Below are 21,026 nucleotides of genomic sequence, written 5' to 3' on the forward strand. Positions count from 1 at the left end.
TTCCAAAGGGCACTACGGTAACAGGTGCATCCTACGAAATTGTTTTGAAGAACAAATTCCTTCCCGCACTACAACAAAAACGTCCGGGAAGGGCTGCGCGTGTGCTGTTTCACCAAGCCAACGCACCCGCACATCGAGCTAACGTTACGCAACAGTTTCTTCGTGATAACAACTTGGAAGTGATTCCTCATGCTCCCTACTCACCTGACCTGGCTCCTAGTGACTTTTGGCTTTTTCCAACAATGAAAGACACTCTCCGTGGTCGCACATTCACCAGCCGTGCTGCTATTGCCTCAGCGATTTTCCAGTGGTCAAAACAGACTCCTAAAGAAGGCTTCGCCGCTGCCATGAAATCATGGCGTCAGCGTATGAAAAATGTGTACGTCTGCAGGGCGATTACGTCGAGAAGTAACGCCAGTTTCATCGATTTCGCGTGAGTAGTTAATTTGAAAAAAAAATCGGAGGCCTTAGAACTTGAATGCACCTCGTATTTCTTGTACACCATCTGAAGATAGCCTGAAAAGGTTCAGAAACCGGAATGAATAAATAACTATTTCAAAACAGTGACTCGCTGCAGTTTTGTGTATTTGATTTGAAGTATGTTTCCAGTTGCTTCACTCGCACGCTGTGATGCACCTGTTTCACGTACCGCAACAGAATTGTGTCTGCGGGAGGCCCAGAACATGTACAATCCCTTGGCATTGCGCTGTTCTTGTTGCTCCTTGGTATTAGTGCGAAGCGCCTTGTGTGACTTACTTTTTTAAGTCCGCTCACATGTAGTTGTTCGAAGACAAACGATAAAAGTTAACTGAAAGTAAGTTCGTCAGTGAGAAAGACAATGAGCGAAATCTCCAGCCACATAACCCTGTCACAAGATCTGTTTTAAAATGACGATAAAATTTTTCTATCATTTAGAACTATTATTTTCACAGAAACCATTGTTAATGCATAATATGTGAAACACTGAAGTGGCGCTCAGGCAGAGTGGCCTATGATGCCAGATCGAACATACACTCCTGGAAATAGAAATAAGAACACCATGAATTCATTGTCCCAGGAAGGGGAAACTTTATTGACACATTCCTGGGGTCAGATACATCACATGATCACACTGACAGAACCACAGGCACATAGACACAGGCAACAGAGCATGCACAATGTCAGCACTAGTACAGTGTATATCCACCTTTCGCAGCAATGCAGGCTGCTATTCTCCCATGGAGACGATCGTAGAGATGCTGGATGTAGTCCTGTGGAACGGCTTGCCATGCCATTTCCACCTGGCGCCTCAGTTGGACCAGCGTTCGTGCAGACCGCGTTCGTGCAGACCGCGTGAGACGACGCTTCATCCAGTACCAAACATGCTCAATGGGGGACAGATCCGGAGATCTCGCTGGCCAGGGTAGTTGACTTACACCTTCTAGAGCACGTTGGGTTGCACGGGATACATGCGGACGTGCATTGTCCTGTTGGAACAGCAAGTTCCCTTGCCGGTCTAGGAATGGTAGAACGATGGGTTCGATGACGGTTTGGATGTACCGTGCACTATTCAGTGTCCCCTCGACGATCACCAGTTGTGTACGGCCAGTGTAGGAGATCGCTCCCCACACCATGATGCCGGGTGTTGGCCCTGTGTGCCTCGGTCGTATGCAGTCCTGATTGTGGCGCTCACCTGCACGGCGCCAAACACGCATACGACCATCATTGGCACCAAGGCAGAAGCGACTCTCATCGCTGAAGACGACACGTCTCCATTCGTCCCTCCATTCACGCCTGTCGCGACACCACTGGAGGCGGGCTGCACGATGTTGGGGCGTGAGCGGAAGACGGCCTAACGGTGTGCGGGACCGTAGCCCAGCTTCATGGAGACGGTTGCGAATGGTCCTCGCCGATACCCCAGGAGCAACAGTGTCCCTAATTTGCTGGGAAGTGGCGGTGCGGTCCCCTACGGCACTGCGTAGGATCCTACGGTCTTGGCGTGCATCCGTGCGTCGCTGCGGTCCGGTCCCAGGTCGACGGGCACGTGCACCTTCCGCCGACCACTGGCGACAACATCGATGTACTGTGGAAACCTCACGCCCCACGTGTTGAGCAATTCGGCGGTACGTCCACCCGGCCTCCTGCATGCCCACTATACGCCCTCGCTTAAAGTCCGTCAACTGCACATACGGTTCACGTCCACGCTGTCGCGGCATGCTACCAGTGTTAAAGACTGCGATAGAGCTCCGTATGCCACGGCAAACTGGCTGACACTGACGGCGGCGGTGCACAAATGCTGCGCAGCTAGCGCCATTCGACGGCCAACACCGCGGTTCCTGGTGTGTCCGCTGTGCCGTGCGTGTGATCATTGTTTGTACAGCCCTCTCGCAGTGTCCGGAGCAAGTATGGTGGGTCTGACACACCGGTGTCAATGTGTTCTTTTTTCCATTTCCAGGAGTGTATCACCATGTGGAGCACTGAATAGCTCTCTCCATGCGAGTACCATTATTTCTCTTTTCATAAATGTTTTTCGAGGACTTCACATGACCACGCGACTTGCGGGACACACATGGAAGACAGCTCACTAGTAAACTGATTAGTGCACTTCATTAAAACAGACAGAAATGATGCATTAGTAAATTACTGGACTCACATTCGCCGGGATCGGGTCCAAATTCCTGTTCAGCCGTTCCACACACAGCTTAAGGCAAATGTGAGGATGGTTCCTTTGGAAAGGACACTGCCGATTTCCTTTCATATCCTGCCAGAATATGTCTGGCCTTGGTCCGTATTGACTTCGTCTTCGACGGCAAGTGAAACCCTGGCCTTCCTTCTCTATTTCGTTCGATTTTAGATACCTAAACACTCTATTCTTTAAAGGAAGATATTGGTGCTACACTATGAAATCAAAAGTATCTGGACACCCCCAAAAACATACTTTTTTGATATTATGTGCTGTGTCCTGCCACCTACTGTCAGGTACTCCACATCCGCGACCTGAGTAGTCATTAGATATCATGAGAGAGCAGAATGAAGCGCTCCGCGAAACTCACGAACTTCGAACGTGGTCAGGTGATTGGGTGTCATTCGTATCATATGTCTGTAAGCGAGATTTCTGCTCTTCTAAACATCCCTAGGTCCACTGTTTCCGATGTGATAGTGAAGTGGAAACGTGAAGGGACACGTACAGAGCAAAAGCGTACAGGCCGACCTCGTCTGTTGACTGACAGAGAGCGTCGACTGTTGAAGAAGGTCGTAACGTGTAATAGGCAGACATATACCCATACCATTACACAGGAATTCAAAACTACATCAGGATCCACTGTAAGTACTATGACAGTTAGGCAGAAGGTGAGAAAACTTGGATTTCATGGTCGAGCGGCTGCTCATAAGCCACACATCGCGCCGGTAAATGCCAAACGACGCCCCCTTCGTGTAAGGAGTGTAAGCATTGGACGATTCAACAGTGGAAAAACGTTTTGTGGAGTGACGAATCAAGGTACACAATGTGGCGATCCACTGGCAGGGTGTGGGTATGGCGAATGCCCGGTGAATATCATCTGCCAGCGTGTGTAGTGCCAATAGTAAAATGCGGAATCTCTGGTGTTATGGTGTGGTCGTGTTTTTCTTGGAGGCGGCTTGCACCCCTTGTTGTTGTGCGTGGCACTATCTCAGCACAGACCTACACTGATGTTTTAAGCACATTCATGCTTCCCACTGCTGAAGAGCAATTCGGGGATGGCGGCTCACATCTTTCAACATGCTCGGGCACCTGTTCATAACGCATGTCCTGTGGCGGAGTGTTTACACGACAATAGCGTCCCTGTAATGGACTGGTCTGCACAGACTCCTGACCTGAATCCTACAGAACACCTTTAGGATGTTTTGGAATGCCAACTTCGTGCCAGGCCTTACCTACCGACAGTGCAGCCCTCCGTGAAGAATGGGCTGCCATTACGCAAGAAACGTTCCAGCACCTGACTGAACGTATGCCTGCGAGAGTGGAAGCTGTTATCAAGTGTTAGGGTGTGGCAACACCGTATTGAATTCCAGCATTACCGATGGAGGGCACTACGAACTTGTAAGTCATTTTCAGCCAGGTGTCCGGGTACTTTTGTTCACATAGTATATCGTATTCTTGCTAGTCATTACAATTGACCGATGTTTCACAAAAAATACAAAAGCCCATCCAGTATGGCACATGGCTTCCTTTGGCGATCGAGGGCCTCGTCGTTCCTGGTGATGGGAGCACAAAACTCCTGAGTGGTGATCAGTGAGACACTAATCTTCTCAAAGAAATTGTTTCATTTTCCTTTAAGATACATGAGTACAATAGACACTTACGTGTTCTTCCAGCACAATAAAAAGGTTTATGGTGCTTACACAGCCGGTGAGATTGTGTTATGTGATCTTCATAGTTACCAAATTAATGTTGCGTGTTTCCTGCCGTGTGAACGACGGGGTCTGTGCCATTACATGAACATTGTGCCATTAATCCCTTAATAACGAAATATATTTTTACATGAAAGAAGAAAAATAGAATTCATATTTTGCAATCGTTACTCAAGTGCTATAGAGTACAAAAGACCATACAAGATAAGTTATAAATGTTTATGTCGCATATTTGCAACAACACGCGTTTGAGAAACTGAACACTTACAACACTTCATTTAATGAAAAGTTCTTGATTACTTTTTTGATGCTATATTTATAGGATTTACATGACAAAAAAAGAAAAACACATGATGACATACATTTCAATAATTATATAAAACACTAAATGGCATTATTCGTGAAATGCTTGGAAACAGTTTGTTCTCGTGTTTAGACACAGAGTAATGTTTCACTTACTACATACTGTACTTTAATCTGGTCTTTGCATCTTGTAGTCGTAACCAGAGGCCAATGGCCAACTGCGTCAGTTCGGTCAGACTCATATGGAACCTTTTTAAAATAATGTCGTCTTCCTTTCAGCTGTTACTGTTTTGTTTTACCAGTGCAATTTCAATATCAAGCCAATTTAAAGCTTAAAATTTTGACATATAGGTTTATACTTGAAAATGACTTAATGCCGGGTTTGCAACCGTAAAATACAACATTAACAGCTGAATGAAAGACGACACCATTAAAAAAATTATAGAGGCCGTAGTCCCATGTTGCAAGAAAGTGATTATGTGGAATCTGTTTTACTGGACACCGATGCTTCTTGCCTGGTTTTACATTGGATGGCAGCCAGCTTTTTTTTTTGTAATTTCCTTTCCCTGAATGCAAGGTGCATCCCCTATTTTGCATTTGAATTTTAGAATGTCATTTTGTTAATCACGTGGAATTTTTAAACTCTCAGAGTCCCTCTACACAAGTCGTACACGATCTTCGAAATACCCAATTGGATTCGTGGAACACAAAAGTCTGGAGATCCCTCGCTACGAAAATAAACGTTTCAGAGTATTAGCAGTCCACTAGAATTTCCACATTGCTACAGAAGTGAAATCTAATGAGTTCTAACAGTGCTAAACTAGGGGATTCATATGAATTATTGGAAACTAGCAATACATTATATATGAGTAAACAATGAACTCGGTAGATCATTGAAGTATTCTGGTATTAAACATCAACGGAGGTGTTTGGTCTGATTTCTTGTATGTGCCCACGAGGGTACAAAAAAGCTTAATGATGCGTATTTTATACAAACAAGAGTTTTCGAATGCATTTACGTGTGTAACAACTTTATTACATCATACTATAGAAGAAACAAATAATTTCCAGAACTGAACTTTTCTCTGTATCTTGTTGTAGAGTCCAAACAAAGACTCATTTGTGTGTCGTGAATACAAGCACGAGTAGCAAGTCGCTCCAGAAATACCAGAAAATATCAGTAAATAGCAGCACATGTCAATGGCGTTGGTAGCTAAGTGTTAAATCTCCACCTGTCTTCAATGGGGCTCATAAAAAATTAACCTTCCATTTATTAGTGTCGCTTTGGTGTAAAGTGAGTTCACGACGATGGGACGCACACTTCTCAGAACTTATCGTGTAACTCTCCTTTCAGTGTTGCTATTGGATAGTCAGAAAACTACACTGAAGAGCCAAAGGAACTCGTTCACCTTCCTAATATCGAGTAGGGCCCCCGCGAGCACGCAGAAGTGCCGCAGCACGACGTGGCATGGACTCGACTAACCCCTGAAGTAGTGCTGGAGGGAATAGACACCATGAAGCCTGCAGGGCTGTCCATAAATCCGTAAGAGTAGGACGGAGTGGAGATCTCTTCTGAACAGCACGTTGAAAGGCATCCCACATATGCTCAATAATGTTCGTGTCTGGGGAGTTTGGTGGCCAGCGGGAGTGTTTAAACACAGAAGAGTGTTCCTGGAGCTACTCTGTAGGAATTCTGGACGTCTGGGATGTCGCATTGTCCTGCTGGAATTGCCCAAGTCCGTCGAAATGCGCAACGGATATGAATGGATGCAGGTGATCAGACAGGATGCTTACGTACGTGTCACCTATCAGAGTCGTATTTAGACGTATCAGGAGTCCCAAATCACTCCAGCTGCACACGTCCCACACAATTACAGAGCCTCCACCAGCTTGAACAGCCCCCTGTTGACAAGCAGTATCCATGGATTCGTGAGATTGTCCCCATACCCGTAGATGCCCATCCGCGCGATACAATTTGAAACGAGACTTGCCCGACCAGGCGACATGTTCCCAGTCGTCAACAGTCCTACGTCGGTGTTGAAGGGCCCAGGCGAGGCGTAAAGCTTCCTGTCGTGCAGTCATCAAGGGTACACGAGTAGACCAACTTCGAAAGCCCATATCGATGATACTTCGTTGAATAATTCGCACGCTGACACTTGATGATGGCCCAGCATTGAAATCTGCAGCAAATTACTGAAGGGTTGCACTTCTGTCTCGTTGAACGACTCTCTTCAGTCGTCGTTCGTCCCATTCTTGCAGGATCTTTTCCCGGCCGCAGCGATGTCGGAGAGTTGATGTTTTACCGGATTCCTGATATTCACCGTACACTCGTGAAATGGTTGTACGGAAAAATCCCTACTTCATCGCTACCTCGGAGATGATGTGTCCCGTCGCTCATGTGGCGACTATGAACCACGATCAAACTCACTTAAATCTTGATGACCTGTCGTTGTAGCAGCAGTAACCGATCTCACAACTTCTCCAGACAGTTGCTGTCTTATATAGGCGTTGCTGACCACAGCGCCGAATTGTGTCTGTTTACATATCTCTGCATCTGAAGACGCATGCCTATACCAGTTTCTTCAGTGTATAATACAGTCGCACGATACATTAGAGAACGTGAATCATACAGCACAGATGAGAAAAGGTGGTGAAGATTCTTCGATTTTAAACCCTGTTTTCGTGGACTCTCTGCTCTTTAGGAGCCTTTTAATATTCGGAACGATTGTGTTTCTATTGCAGATAACAGTCTTCTTTAATCGCCCTACGATACGTATCAGTAAATTTATTTATTCCAGTTACTGTATTTAGCAGACTAGGTTTCCCACGAGCTCTGCATGCTGCCATGGCGCTAAGTACAGCAACCGCAGACTTTACCATCAATTCGCGACTTGCACCATGAAGCACCGAATAAGAGGGAAGCGACAATTTTCCCCAGTTGGTGGCCTGCATGGTCTGACGTCACGGAAAATCTAAAAAAGCTATCACAGAATTACTGATCACTAGCAACAGGTTTTTACAGTAACAGAATACCATTGTACAGAAAAAACAAACAAACAGAAAAACCTTGAGCGACTAGAGATTTTTTTTTGGTCATCAGTCTACTGACTGGTTTGATGCAGCCCGCCACGAATTCCTTTCCTGTGCTAACCTCTTCATCTCAGAGTAGCACTTGCAACCTACGTCCTCAATTATTTGCTTGACGTATTCCAATCTCTGTCTTCCTCTACAGTTTTTGCCCTCTACAGCTCCCTCTAGTACCATGGAAGTCATTCCCTCATGTCTTAGCAGATGTCCTATCATCCTGTCCCTTCTCCTTATCAGTGTTTCCCAAATATTCCTATTCTGCGTAGAACCTCCTCATTCCTTACCTTATCAGTCCACCTAATTTTCAACATTCGTCTTTAGCACCACATCTCAAATGCTTCGATTCTCTTCTGTTCCGGTTTTCCTACAGTCCATGTTTCACTACCATACAATACTGTACTCCAGACGTACATCCTCAGAAATGTCTTCCTCAAATTAAGGCCGGTATTTGATATTAGTAGACTTCTCTTGGCCAGAAATGCCTTTTTTGCCATAGGGAGTCTGCTTTTGATGTCCTCCTTGCTCCGTCCGTCATTGGTTATTTTACGGCCTAGGTAGCAGAATTCCTTAACTTCATTGACTTCGTGACCATCAATGCTGATGTTAAGTTTCTCGCTGTTCTCATTTCTACTACTTCTCATTACCTTCGTCTTTCTCCGATTTACTCTCAAATCGTACCGTGTACTCATTAGACTGTTCATTCCGTTCAGCATATCATTTAATTCTTCTTCACTTTCACTCAGGATAGCAATGCCATCAGCGAATCCTTGTCTTCCTTGCACTTCACTTCACTGACCCCTACTATATCTAGATTGAGCCTTTGCATTTCCCTTTACAGATTTTCTCGTTTCCCTACCACGTTCAAGCTTCTGACATTCCACGCCCCGACTCGTAGAACGTTATCCTTTCGTTGATTATTCAGTCTTTTTCTCATGGTAACCTCCCCCTTGGCAGTCCCCTCCCGGAGATCCGAATGGGGGACAATTCCGGAATCTTTTGCCATTTGAGAGATCATCATGACACTTCTTCTATTACAGGCCACATGTCCTGTGGATACACGTTACGTGTCTTTAATGCAGTGGTTTCCATTGCCTTCTGCATCCTCATGTCGTTGATCGTTGCTGATTCTTCCGCCTTTAGGTGCAATTTCCCAGCCATAGGACAAGAGAGTGCCCTGAACCTCTATTCGCTCCGCCGCCCTCTTTGACAAGGCCGTTGGCAGAATGAGGCTGACTTCTTATGCCGGAAGTCTTCGGCCACCAATGCTGATTCTTTATAAAAATTTAGGCAGTGGTGGGGATCGAACCCGGGACCGAAGACGTTTTGATTATGAATCAAAGGCGCTACCCCTTTTTTTTAAATCTCATTTTTGTTCGCTTTTGTTCGTTGCATCTGCTCGGGGCGGACGTCGTAAGACGTCCAGTGAAGTTCGTTGTTGATCGATTAACTCAGTTTTTTTGTTACAGAGGGCACGTAACCCTCTGATCGAACACGCTGAGCTACCGTGCCGGCACCCCTAGACCACGGGTGATCTAGAGATAGGACTTTCATATTCACAGGACATGTACATTAGTATATTCTGCAGAAACGATTAGTGTTTCAGTCACCTCTGTCCAGCATGTGTCCTGTTGCCTAGCAGCCACACGGTCTGCCATGGGCCCTGATAATTTGTTCCATGTGTGTGGAATCAACGCGCACAGGACGCGGGTGGCATCCTGTTGTATAGCCATCCATGCTGCATTTGCCTGGTTGGATGGGGTCACAGCACTGCACCCATTTTACACCATATCCCACACTTTTGCGATTGGCGACAAATCTGGTAATCTGGCGGGACAGGGCACAAGGCTGACATTTTGTGACATCAACAAGGCACGTGACTTGTCGAAAAATGGCGTCTGGGGTCTTGTACAGAAAGGGCGTAGCTACGGATCGCACGATGTCAGTCACGTAGTTCACACAGGTCACAGTGGCCTGGAACGCAGCAGATGTGACTTGTGGTTGTACCCAATAGCACGCTACACCATAAGGACTTAAGTTGGGGCTGTATGTCTTGGGCCAATGCAGTCATTGTGATGCTATGCCCCCTACCTGCGGCGAACCAAAGTGCGGCCGTCATTTTCAAACAAACAGAACCTGGATTCGTCCGGCAACACGTACCTTATAGTATCCCGGTCCCCAGTGATGTCGTTCCATACACCATTGCCATCTGGCATGTTTTACACATTCGTCAAAAGTAGGCGGAGAAGTGGACGACCGGCATGTAACCCACGCGGTACTAAGCGGCAACCAACTGCCACGAAGTGTTACGCTGTTCCACTGTTGCGCCAGAGCCGAGGAGGTTGCAGATCTGTCCTGAAATGGCATTCGGATGAGGTGTCGGTCTTCTCGGGGGTGATGTGGATGGTGCAACCTGCCCCAAGTCTTCGTGTTCTTAGGCCATCCGTGCACCATTCTGCATACACCTGTTGCACTCCAGGATGAGGTAGGAGGTAGGAGACGAGAAACTGGCAGAAGTAAAGCTGTGAGGACGGGGCGTGAGTCGTGCTTGGGTAGCTCAGTTGGTAGAGCACTTGCCCGCGAAAGGCAAAGGTTCCGAGGTCGAGTCTCGGTCCGGCACACAGTTTTAATCTGCCAGGAAGTTTCACCTGTTGCATTGACGAAACACTTCTTCCCACACGTACAGCAATTTTTCGGATGGATGTATCATATTCTCTCATGCCAAGAATGCGTTCTCTTTCAAACTTACTGATTTGAAGGTACGGTTCGCGCATACGTCTGCGGGGCATCCTGCATGTCTGCTCGAGTCACACTGGTCCTTATACCGACAACGAGAACCACAGGCTCCTTTTACTGGGAGATGGTATTGCGCCACGATATCGATGTTGACCTTGAACCTGCGCGCCGACATGGTTGAATGCTAATTATTTCTGCGGAACATACTTATGTAGATGACCTGTGAATAGACCGTCCTATCTCTAGTCAATGAAGGCACTCTGTTTTTCTTGCATTTGAGTGTACAAAGAACGTAAAAGCAAACACTGAAAATAATGTTTTATACTGTGGTTTTTGCATAACTATGCCCAATGTCAATACAATACAGTATCTCAATTACATATCAGTTAACTTCCATAACATCCTTCCTCATTTCGTGTCTGATTGTCATCACTTTTTCACTAGGCAATTGATGTTTTGATGTCGTGATTAGTAAGCAGGTGCTTAAGCGATACTGTGATTCTCTTGAAAAATGACACACGACTATAATCACATGTATTTTAGTATTTTGATGTAAAATTATCGGGATATCTACGGGGTATTTCAAACAGTTATTAATCCGACTGGATCGAAGTGAACACACGTTTCACGGCTGGCACAGTCGGGCTGAAACTAGCGCGCGGTCACTTATTACGTGCCACTCTTAAAGCTCAGCTAATTGCAGTTATTATCGGGCAGCACAATGAGAGCTCCCTCCCATTGTTACGTAAGGTAATAAGTATCAACATTAAAATACTAATTAGCGAGGAAAGATAAGCGTGATAACTAATTATAAAGTGCTCATATCTCATTAACAAACTGAGATAGCATGCACGCTGCTATACTGAGGACAGATTGTGGCATAAAATGTTATCTTAATTAATAGCTACGTAAATGAAAGAATTCACGGGCTACCTGTAAAGAGCGATAAAGGTACGGGTTTGTATATCAATCACTGTTCCGTTTTTTAAAAATTACATTATCATTTATGGTAATGCGTATTTCTATTATACTTGATTTCCTTTAGTCGTCAATGTGAGTGGCTTGAGGTAGCTTGAAACAGTTACGAAACGTGTAGTCTGGAATCCACGAAGTGGCGCAAATGTCATTTGAGTGGCACACCCTGGATAACACGTCGAAGTAACATCAGTTATCGTTGATTAAAAATTTAGTGGAGCTTAAATAATTTTTTCGTTCTGATACCAGTAAATAATAGTAATAATAACTGTTATCATTATTCATTTTATGGAGTACTCTTACAGTACATTCCGTATTCACTAAAGCCACGTGTTTCTACGTCGTCCTACAGCATCGCCCCTTCCTGCTGGTTTACTTCTTGACTGATCTGCCTCCACCCATTCCGTTAACAAGTTGTTTCCATTTTATGAATCCTTGCTCCAATGTTTCATTTATGCAGTACATAGCCAATTCTTGTCTTATAATGTTGATCAGCGAATGTACATACTTTAAGTTTCCTCACGAATTCCATTTCCGCTGACTATATTGTTCTTTTCTCTTTCTTTGTTAATAAACGTGATTCGCAATTAAGGTGAGCCATAATTCTGTAAAATTTTAGCTTTGTAACCTTTCTTGTTTCCCACCCACTGTTTTGTGTGTTGTGCCACATACCATTTTAGACTTATTTAATTTATTACTGGCATCGTTTTCACATTCCTAACTAATATCGCAGCCTACAATCCGTTTTATTGGCTGTTCACTTAGTACTGTTATAGAGTGAACTGTAAGCTTCCCATTAAAGGGCATTACTTGAGATTTTCACAAATTATTTTATATTACTACTAGTGTCTGGTATCAAAAGTATCCATATCTTAATATTTATGGTATAGCTACAGACGAAACATGGCAACAGAAGTTCTTACTTTTAAAAATGTATTTTATTAATAATTTAGAAGTCAGTCAGATTAAAGTATTTACAAATAATTTGTAAATATCTTTCTTTGAACGTCCATATTCACACTACAAATGTATTACTTCTCTGCAGCCCCGTATCAATTCTCCTGATCAAACAGAAGTCTATATACTACACTGTAGCATCAATCAAAATACACAAGGCATTCATATTAAGAGAAAATACGGCCATTTTTCGACAGGAATGGCACTCGTACGTATCAAAGATGTGGAAATACAGGGTGTAACAAATATAAGCGCAGATATTTTTATATTGTTGCCTTAATAGGTACACATCAGTGTGTTCATTGTTTTTTTCTCCGCATCTAACATACTTCCCACAAACACGTTACAATTTACTACCTGATATTTTCTGCATGCGCTTAACTGCATCACTAAGTGGACTATTCCTGCCAATATGGGCTAACCTTTTTGCGTACATGTGTTCAACACTTCAAGACCTGACCTGCTGCCCAGGAGTGTGTGTGTTTGAAGTTTACGGGCGCTAAACTGCTGCCCAGGAGAGAATAGCGTTAATAGCTTGTTCTTGGCACACGCCCTTGGAGGTACTAACCAACCTGAAAACATACTACCTCTAATAGTTATAATTATTAGTCTGAAAAGGAAGTAAATACTGATATAATGTTGCTCAGTATGCTGTTGTCAGTCACCAATAAAAATATCTGCACTCATGCTCATTACACTCTGTGATACACCCTGTTAAACCCGCAGGACAGGGCAGCTGGTTTAAGTTGTGGAAAGGGGACAAAATAAGCGGCTGTTAGTTACACTCGAACATACAACCTTTTATTTGATAAAAAATTATCAAAACCAAGAACTAAAAAAAAACAGCTTTAGTTTTGGAACTTAATTAGCAGCTGAATGAGCCGTATAATATCATGCCTTAAGGGCAAGACCACTTTAATTTAAAAACGGCTCAAAGCCAATAACTTAAAGCTCAACCAAATCAGAAATTTAAAAGGCAAAGCCTTTTCTTAAAACAGTTTCTTAATTAGGCTGAAGGCCCAAAGAACCTGACACTTTAACAGCAAACAACATAAATTCGAAATCTTCTGAAGGCCCAGCACTTAAGACTCAATAACACTAATTTTAAAAATGCCAAAGACTTTATATAAGACAGTTCTTAATTTAGGCTGAAGACCCAAAGCATCTGACCCCTTAAGGCCAAAACAGCCTTAATCTAAAACTCGGCTAGAAGCTATACAAGTACAAACAAGAACTAACAAGAAAATGCAGGACGCCCAAGGGCGCTCAGAAGTTCCAAGAGTCAGCCTGGAATTCAAAGAGTAACGCTGGCTTAGGTGAGACAGACAGTCGGTCCAACCATTGTCGATCCAACGACAACCCAACCGACAGACAGTCAACAGGCCCACCGACAAGCTAACCTCTGCGTCACCCGACCAGCACACAACAAGGAGTTCAATGGAACAACGTAGAAGGTATTGGCGCCCACAACCAATTATACATTGAGCTGTCAAACTACACACTGTGTTGGACAGCGACAACACGATGAAGAAAATACACTGCCTGAATTTACGTCAAAAGCCAGGGCAGGTAACCGGAACGTTAACGGCCACAAGGAAGAAGATTCTGTTGGTGCACTTCAATTCAAATAAACAAGTACAGTTAAACTCCACCAGAGGGTGGCTAAAATTTGCCAAACACACGTTGTTGCTCACAGGAATATCCCAACAGCCGACAACGGATTCGAAACGACACAATGTGAACAGTCGTGACTTGCTGATAGATTAAGTCAAAACTCAACTTTCATGTCCAGGATCGGTGAGCCACGAACCTCGTAGCAATGGGAACAGCACCACACACTCCGACACCGTATAGAGGCCGCCAGCGGGCCCGGCCAAACTACGTGCCGCGGAGATTTCCTCACCGCTCCACGCCAACCGACTGCCCGCACACAGCCCAGCCGGAAACTATAAGCGCCAAGCCAAAGACAGTCCAAGGTGCGAATATCGATACACACCGCTGCCGTCACCCACGGAAAGAGAGGATAACAGCATAATCGCGATAACCGCGGGAGACTAAACACAGATTAGCAACCAAGGTTTAATCCAGTGCGTCGCATGAGCCAGCCATGGCTCACTCTGCAGAATTGGAATGAGGTGATTCCAAAGGATTGATGAAATGTTTCACTCATTAACAACTGTGAAAGTTAGTTAATGAAGTTTTTGCATTGTAGACTACCTTTACTTGTGCCATTTAAAGACGATTCTGAGCCAAGTTTTCTTTCTCGATGATAAGTACATTTGGCTTTCATTTATTTTCGTTCAAGTAATGGAAAACCGAGACAAAATGCTGATACATTCATTAATAGCGTTTATTTGGCAAACAAATACCGAAATGAATTTTAAGAGTTGCCAAATTGGGCAGGTCTGGAAAGAAATCTCGATGTCCACACATCAGCAGCCATCGACAGCGGATATCACAGACACTAGACCCGTCTGACGTTCGCCATTCTTTGTAAATCGCTTAGTTCACTTTTAACAAAGAACGACTTGTTTGGGCAGTCAAATGCAGATTCCATCAACAGTGGAAGTAATCAGGGCAGACGGACACTCACGGATTAAGGCATAAGCGTCGCGAGTGTCTCTCCCAAAAATATCAACTATCTTATTCAGGCTCCACCATTCAGAGGCATGATCGTCTTTTTGTATGCGACACATAAGTGCGCCATGGGGTATAAAACTTTTCAGAATGTACAGTGGCCAAAATATTACGAACCGCTTCAGTATACGAAATGACTGAAGGGGGGCCAGCCGAAGTGGCCGTGCTATTCTAGGCGCTACAGTCTGGAACCGCGCGACCGCTACGGTCGCAGGTTCGAATCCTGCTTCGGGCATGGATGTGTGTGATGTCCTTACGTTAGTTAGGTTTAAGTAGTTCTAAGTTCTAGGGAACAGATGACCTCAGATGTTAAGTCCCATAGTGCTCAGAGCCATTTTTTTTTTTTTTTTTTGACGGAAGGGGTTGGTATACAGCTGCGGAACTTACAGAATCAATAAACCGACATTCCTCGCAGCGCCCCACTGGCGCGGAACGATGTCACTTGGCACATTACGCGAAAGGGCCGCAACACAGAAACGAGAGAAATGATAGGTAATATGGAAGTTTACCCACATTCATTCTTCTCATATCCCATTCGCAAATCAAACAGTGAAGGGGGGGGGGGGGGGGGGAACAGTTAGAGTTACCAGAAGTAGATTGGTTTTAAACAGAATTACAATACACCATATTAGTCCCCACTCTTTTGGCTACAAAACACTATTTTTAAACGTAACCCCCGTTTAGCGCGACGGCCTTACGCCACCTTAGTGGGAGGGCATCCTATGCCTCCATAGTACCACTCTCTGGCCGACATTTTATCAAACATCTTCCTGCATCAATAACTTCCCTAGGGTCTACGTACTGCTTTCCGAAGGAGTAAATTCTTCATTGGGCTACACAGATGGAAGGTGTGAGATCCGAGCTGTAGGGTGAATGAGGAAGAACAGTCCAGTGAAGTTATGTGAGCTCGTCATGGGTGCGCAGGCTTGAGTGAAGCTGTGCAGGAGGAGTTCGATGTCCGTAGATTCCAACAATGCAGGAGTCACAGCTGTGTGCGGCCGGACGGCATGCGCGAGATCGTACAGGTTTGCATTACCTTGTTACGACTCACCGTGCTTTTGTTCACTGCCGGGTCTTCGGAGACATCCGCAGGCGCCTACGAACATTGACTATGGTCTGGTTTTCCTTCAAAAGGAACTCAATGATAGCTCTCTGCGTCTAACACACTTCCGCCACAGACGCCATTTTTTAGGTAATGTGTGGCGCTGTCACCCATCGGAACTTCATGAAACTGTAGGAACTGAAGCAGGTGTATTCCACGATGTTCCGCAATAAATTTCGCATTTCTTCAACCGCCAATGGCTGTGAAAAACAAAGTCTTACATTACTTATTAAACGGCCCTCGTAGATGCGGACACCACATCGAAAATATCAAGGTGTCTTTAGCCCTCGGTGCGGCCAGCTACACTACTGAGAGAAGTCACTGGGAATACAGTGCAGTCCGTGGTCGATACCCAAAACTCGGTTACTGATGACAGCCTCAGGGTCTCCGCTTTACTGGATCCTCTTTCCGTTCTGTTAGAAAGCTTTTATATGTGTGACAAATAGAATACTCTCGCAGGGATACGTATTGCTCACCGCCCCTAAATGGTGGCTTCGCCATTGAATTCTACAATGATCCGGAAAACCCGCGCGAGGATGTGGAGCTAACAGAAACGGAAATCAGTGCCACTACTACTTGAAATCAGCCAGTAATGAGCACGCCAGTAAATTCTGCTCCATGTAAGTGCCGGAGTTGCAGTCCCTACTTTTAAGACGGAGATATTTTTCTTTCATTGTTTTCGCTAACTTTTCTCCTGACCGCCCCCGTTTCGTCACATTCACTAAACAAAAAATGGCTCTAAGCACTATGGGACTTAAAATCTGAGGTCATCAGTCCCCTAGACTTAGAACTACTCAAACCTAACTAACCTAAGGACATCACACACGTCCATGTCCGAGGCAGGATTCGAACCTGCGACCGTAGCAGTCGCCCAGTTTCGGATTGAAGTGCCTAGGGCGACCGGAGTGGCCGAGCGGTTTTAGGCGCTTCAGTCTGGAAGCGCGCGACCGCTACGGTCGCAGATCGAATCCTGCCTCGGGTATGGATGTGTGTGATGTCCTTAGGTTAGTTAGGTTTAAGTAGTTCTAAGTTCTAGGGGATTGATGACCTCTAATGTTAAGTCCCATAGTGCTCAGAGCCATTTGAACCGCAAGTCTTTTCTTCGATAATGTTAACTTTTAACGGTGTTAGAGGCAGTAATTTCGAGCATTTTGTGCAACATATTTGATATGAAAAGAAAAAACGAGTTCTTAAAAAATAATTTCGGTTTCCTTTTTCACCGTTGTCTTACCTCATCTGCTGCGCTTGTTAGATCAGAAGTTCATTCATGTTCTCAAAAGCCTGCCACTCCCAGTTAAAATCAACTCCTCAATCAATAGCTGTGAATCCGGTTTAAAAACTCCCGAGGCGACGTAGATGACGCTGGGAGAAGTAACGTAATGAGAGACAGATGGTGCCGAAACCGTCGGGAAATACCACAGAAATGGATGACAAATGTTGAATACGTAATGTCGCTAGATGACCTACTGACGTACCTCGCTGCACACTCAACAGTTCAGCATGTCGATACTACCCTCGGTGCTAGGGGGCTGCCTCTGCTAGGTTACTCTGTTTCCGTTCTTGGATTATCCGATGTGATCCGCTAGCGCTCATGGTTGTAGTAACACAAGACTACGATGAATCTGTTGACACTTAACGAGCTTGCAGACGTGCGTCTCTGTTATAGTGTTGCTAATTGCAATGCAGTTCTAGCAAGATGTATTTGACGAGTGGGTGAATGGATTACTGAGATATTCAACATTCGCATCCACGCAGACGATACAAATTCCGAACACCGAATGTGGCCTGTTGTAAACGTAGAAACTGCAGAATTATTATCCTCGTTGTAGTTAAGCAAAAGTTTATTTCTTGTTTATTTCCTTTTGTATTTTTTTTCAGCTACCGGCATAACTCGGAAGCTTATATTCATTTACTTGTTAAGCAGTACGTTAGGTATCTGCTGTACTATTCTTTGCAATAAACGCCGCCTATAGGACTCGAACCCTAAGTACCATGTGCTAAAGTCGTGCACGTAGGCCCGGAGCCACACCAACGTAAATACCAGGATTGTGATGGCCAGAGAGGCCAACTGCGGCACGTATTGAGAGCTACGTCATCTGGTCACGCCACGTGTTCAAGACCTGTCATCCACTTTCGGCGTACTTCCCAAAATTTTCGGCCCCATGTGTCTTGTATTAATTTACTTATCTCAGCATTACCTACGGCGCTTCAGGGCTTTTTAAACTTTAATAAGAAATACCTTGTATAAAATAAGACACTTGATAGGCCAATCTGAAAAACGGGATAGTACTCCAGGGCTGGCACAACTTTCGAAAGAGGAACTAAGGGCTTTAATCTGGTTTCGCAGTAGCTCAAATTTGAATGCAGAGTACCAAAACGGAACAATGAACGTGATCGAATTGTAAGTAGTGCCTTGTAGGCTCGACTCGTGCAGGACAAATATTTGTAAAAATGGCTCAAATGGCTCTGAGCCCTATGCGACTTAACATCTTAACATCATCAGTCCCCTAGAACTTAGAACTACTTAAACCTAACCAACCTAAGGACGTCACGCACATCCATGCCCGAGGCAGGATTCGAACCTGCGACCGTAGCAGTCGCGCGGTTCCGGACTGAGCGTCTAGAACCGCTCGGCCACCGCGGCCGGCAAATATTTGTAACCTACACTGCTTGGAAACCTATTAATCGATGATTTGGTGTGGTGGAGAAAGTGAATTCCGACGATATCGTTTCCGCAACCGTATACCCCGTAGTAGCTGTGGAAACCTTACTGAAGGTAACAGCAATTGCGATGAGTAATGGTATGTCATAGTCCCTGAGTAGAATGCAAATTAAATGAATGCAGTACGTTTTTGTGAAGCAATTTAGGTATCCATATTCATAGCTGCCATTGCCGGTCGCAAGCCTGGGGCCTCATCTCATAAGTGATGAAGAAGGAGGAGTATCAACTTCGTAAAAAACCAGGGTCCTTCTGACTCCGAAAGGTAGCAACCTGTCATAGGGCCCCTTGACAAGGTAACGGCGAAGACTTCAACGGCATCTGCGGCGGAGAAGATGGACTTCGGAACGATGGCGGAAGAGGGAAACCCGTAAAGTTTATACTCCAGAGTAGCAGCTACAAAAGGCGTCTGACTCTATGTTAGGGGCGGCCTCATTTAAAAAGTGGAAGGCAACGGGAAACCACCACTGCTATTTTCCCAAGACAGCCTCATGGCTTTACTCAGTCTTAAATTAGATTCCGGAGTAAGTCCCCCAGTCGAATCTCCGGGGGGGACAGGGTTGAGATTAGCCTCGGAAAGTAATGATCGATCTAAACTATCCTTGCGAAACTTTAAAAGCATAGAAACCTGGAATGTGCGAGGTCTCTTGCAGACAGGAAAGCCTGCTATCTTGGAGAGAGAAATGGATTTTCATGAATTAGACATACTTGGATTCAACGAGACACACTGGAGAGGGGGTGGCCACTTCATGACTCAAGCAAAGAATACAGTATATTTTCCCGGATGTGAGGATATGAGTAGAACCTCTGTAACGCTGTCATGGGCTATGAGCCCGTATGCGACAGAATAATCTAAATTAAAATTAAAGCTACTCCGTGCATGCAAGAGCACTTGCCCGCGAAAAGCAAAGGTCCCAAGTTCGAGTCTTGGTCCGGCACACAATTTTAATCTGCCAGAGTGAAAATCTCTTTCTGGAATATCGACGTTATTCACGCTTATGCTCCCACAGCAGCTTCATAAGACATGGAAATAGATGAATTCTATGAGATGCTAGAAAATACTGTCGGAAAGATACCCAAAAAGAAAATATTAGTCATGCAAACATAGGCGAGACTGTAGATGATGGACACATAAGATCTGTGGTTGGACTTCACGGCTTGGGAGTGAGAAATGGCCGGCAGATGTGGCCGAGCGGTTCTAGGTGCTTCAGTCTGGAACTGCGCGACCGCTACTGTCGCAGGTTCGAATCCTGCCTCGGGTATGGATGTGTGTGATGTCCTTAGGTTAGTTAGGTTTAAGTAGTTCTAAGTCTAGGGGACTGATGACCTCAGATCTAAAGGCCCATAGTGCTCAGAGCCAGTGAGAAATGAACGTGAGGAGCGGCTACTAGAATTTTGCGTGAATAACAACTTATCTGTCTGTAATACCCTCTTTCAACATCACCCACGGCGTCGATACACATGGATTTCTCCAGGCGATAGGGTTAGAAATCAGACTGATTTCATTTTGGTGAGACAACGCTGGCGTACGTCGGTCCTACATTGCAAGACCTATCCCGGAGCAGACTGTGGCACTGACCATATCATGCTGTATATGAAAATGAAGATAAAACTGAAAGTGACCAAAAAGAAAAGAGTAAGGCAGATACGTCTGGCAGTAAAAACTGGCCTCAAAGAATATGGAGAAAGAATAAGACCCAGACTCCAAAAATTAACAGAAGAAGCAGTAGCTCCCCAAATATGGGACAAAATGAAAGAAATGATCATTTCATTTCTCCCAGAACAGGTTACTAAGACCCCTCAAGCGAAGAATCCCTGGATTTCGAACAATACTACTCATCGAAGAACGGAGCACACTAAAGAAACGTGCTATAGAAACCGCTCAAGATGAAGAAGCATACAAAGATAAGGCGCAGCTGCCGAATTGACAAGACAGAGTACCTCACCAGTATTTGTGATGACACAGAACAACATCGAAAACTAAATGAAACGCATGACCTATTCAAGAAGATCAACAGCATCATCAGAGATTTCAAACTTCACACGTGGATGGTAGAAGATATAGATGGCACTATTATTAGTGACAAGCAATTAACAATAGCTAAGTGGAAAGAACGTGAAACACTGTATTGCAAAGGAAAG

The sequence above is a fragment of the Schistocerca cancellata genome, chromosome 8, assembly GCF_023864275.1.
Source record: "Schistocerca cancellata isolate TAMUIC-IGC-003103 chromosome 8, iqSchCanc2.1, whole genome shotgun sequence".
NCBI classification, from domain to species: domain Eukaryota; kingdom Metazoa; phylum Arthropoda; class Insecta; order Orthoptera; family Acrididae; genus Schistocerca; species Schistocerca cancellata.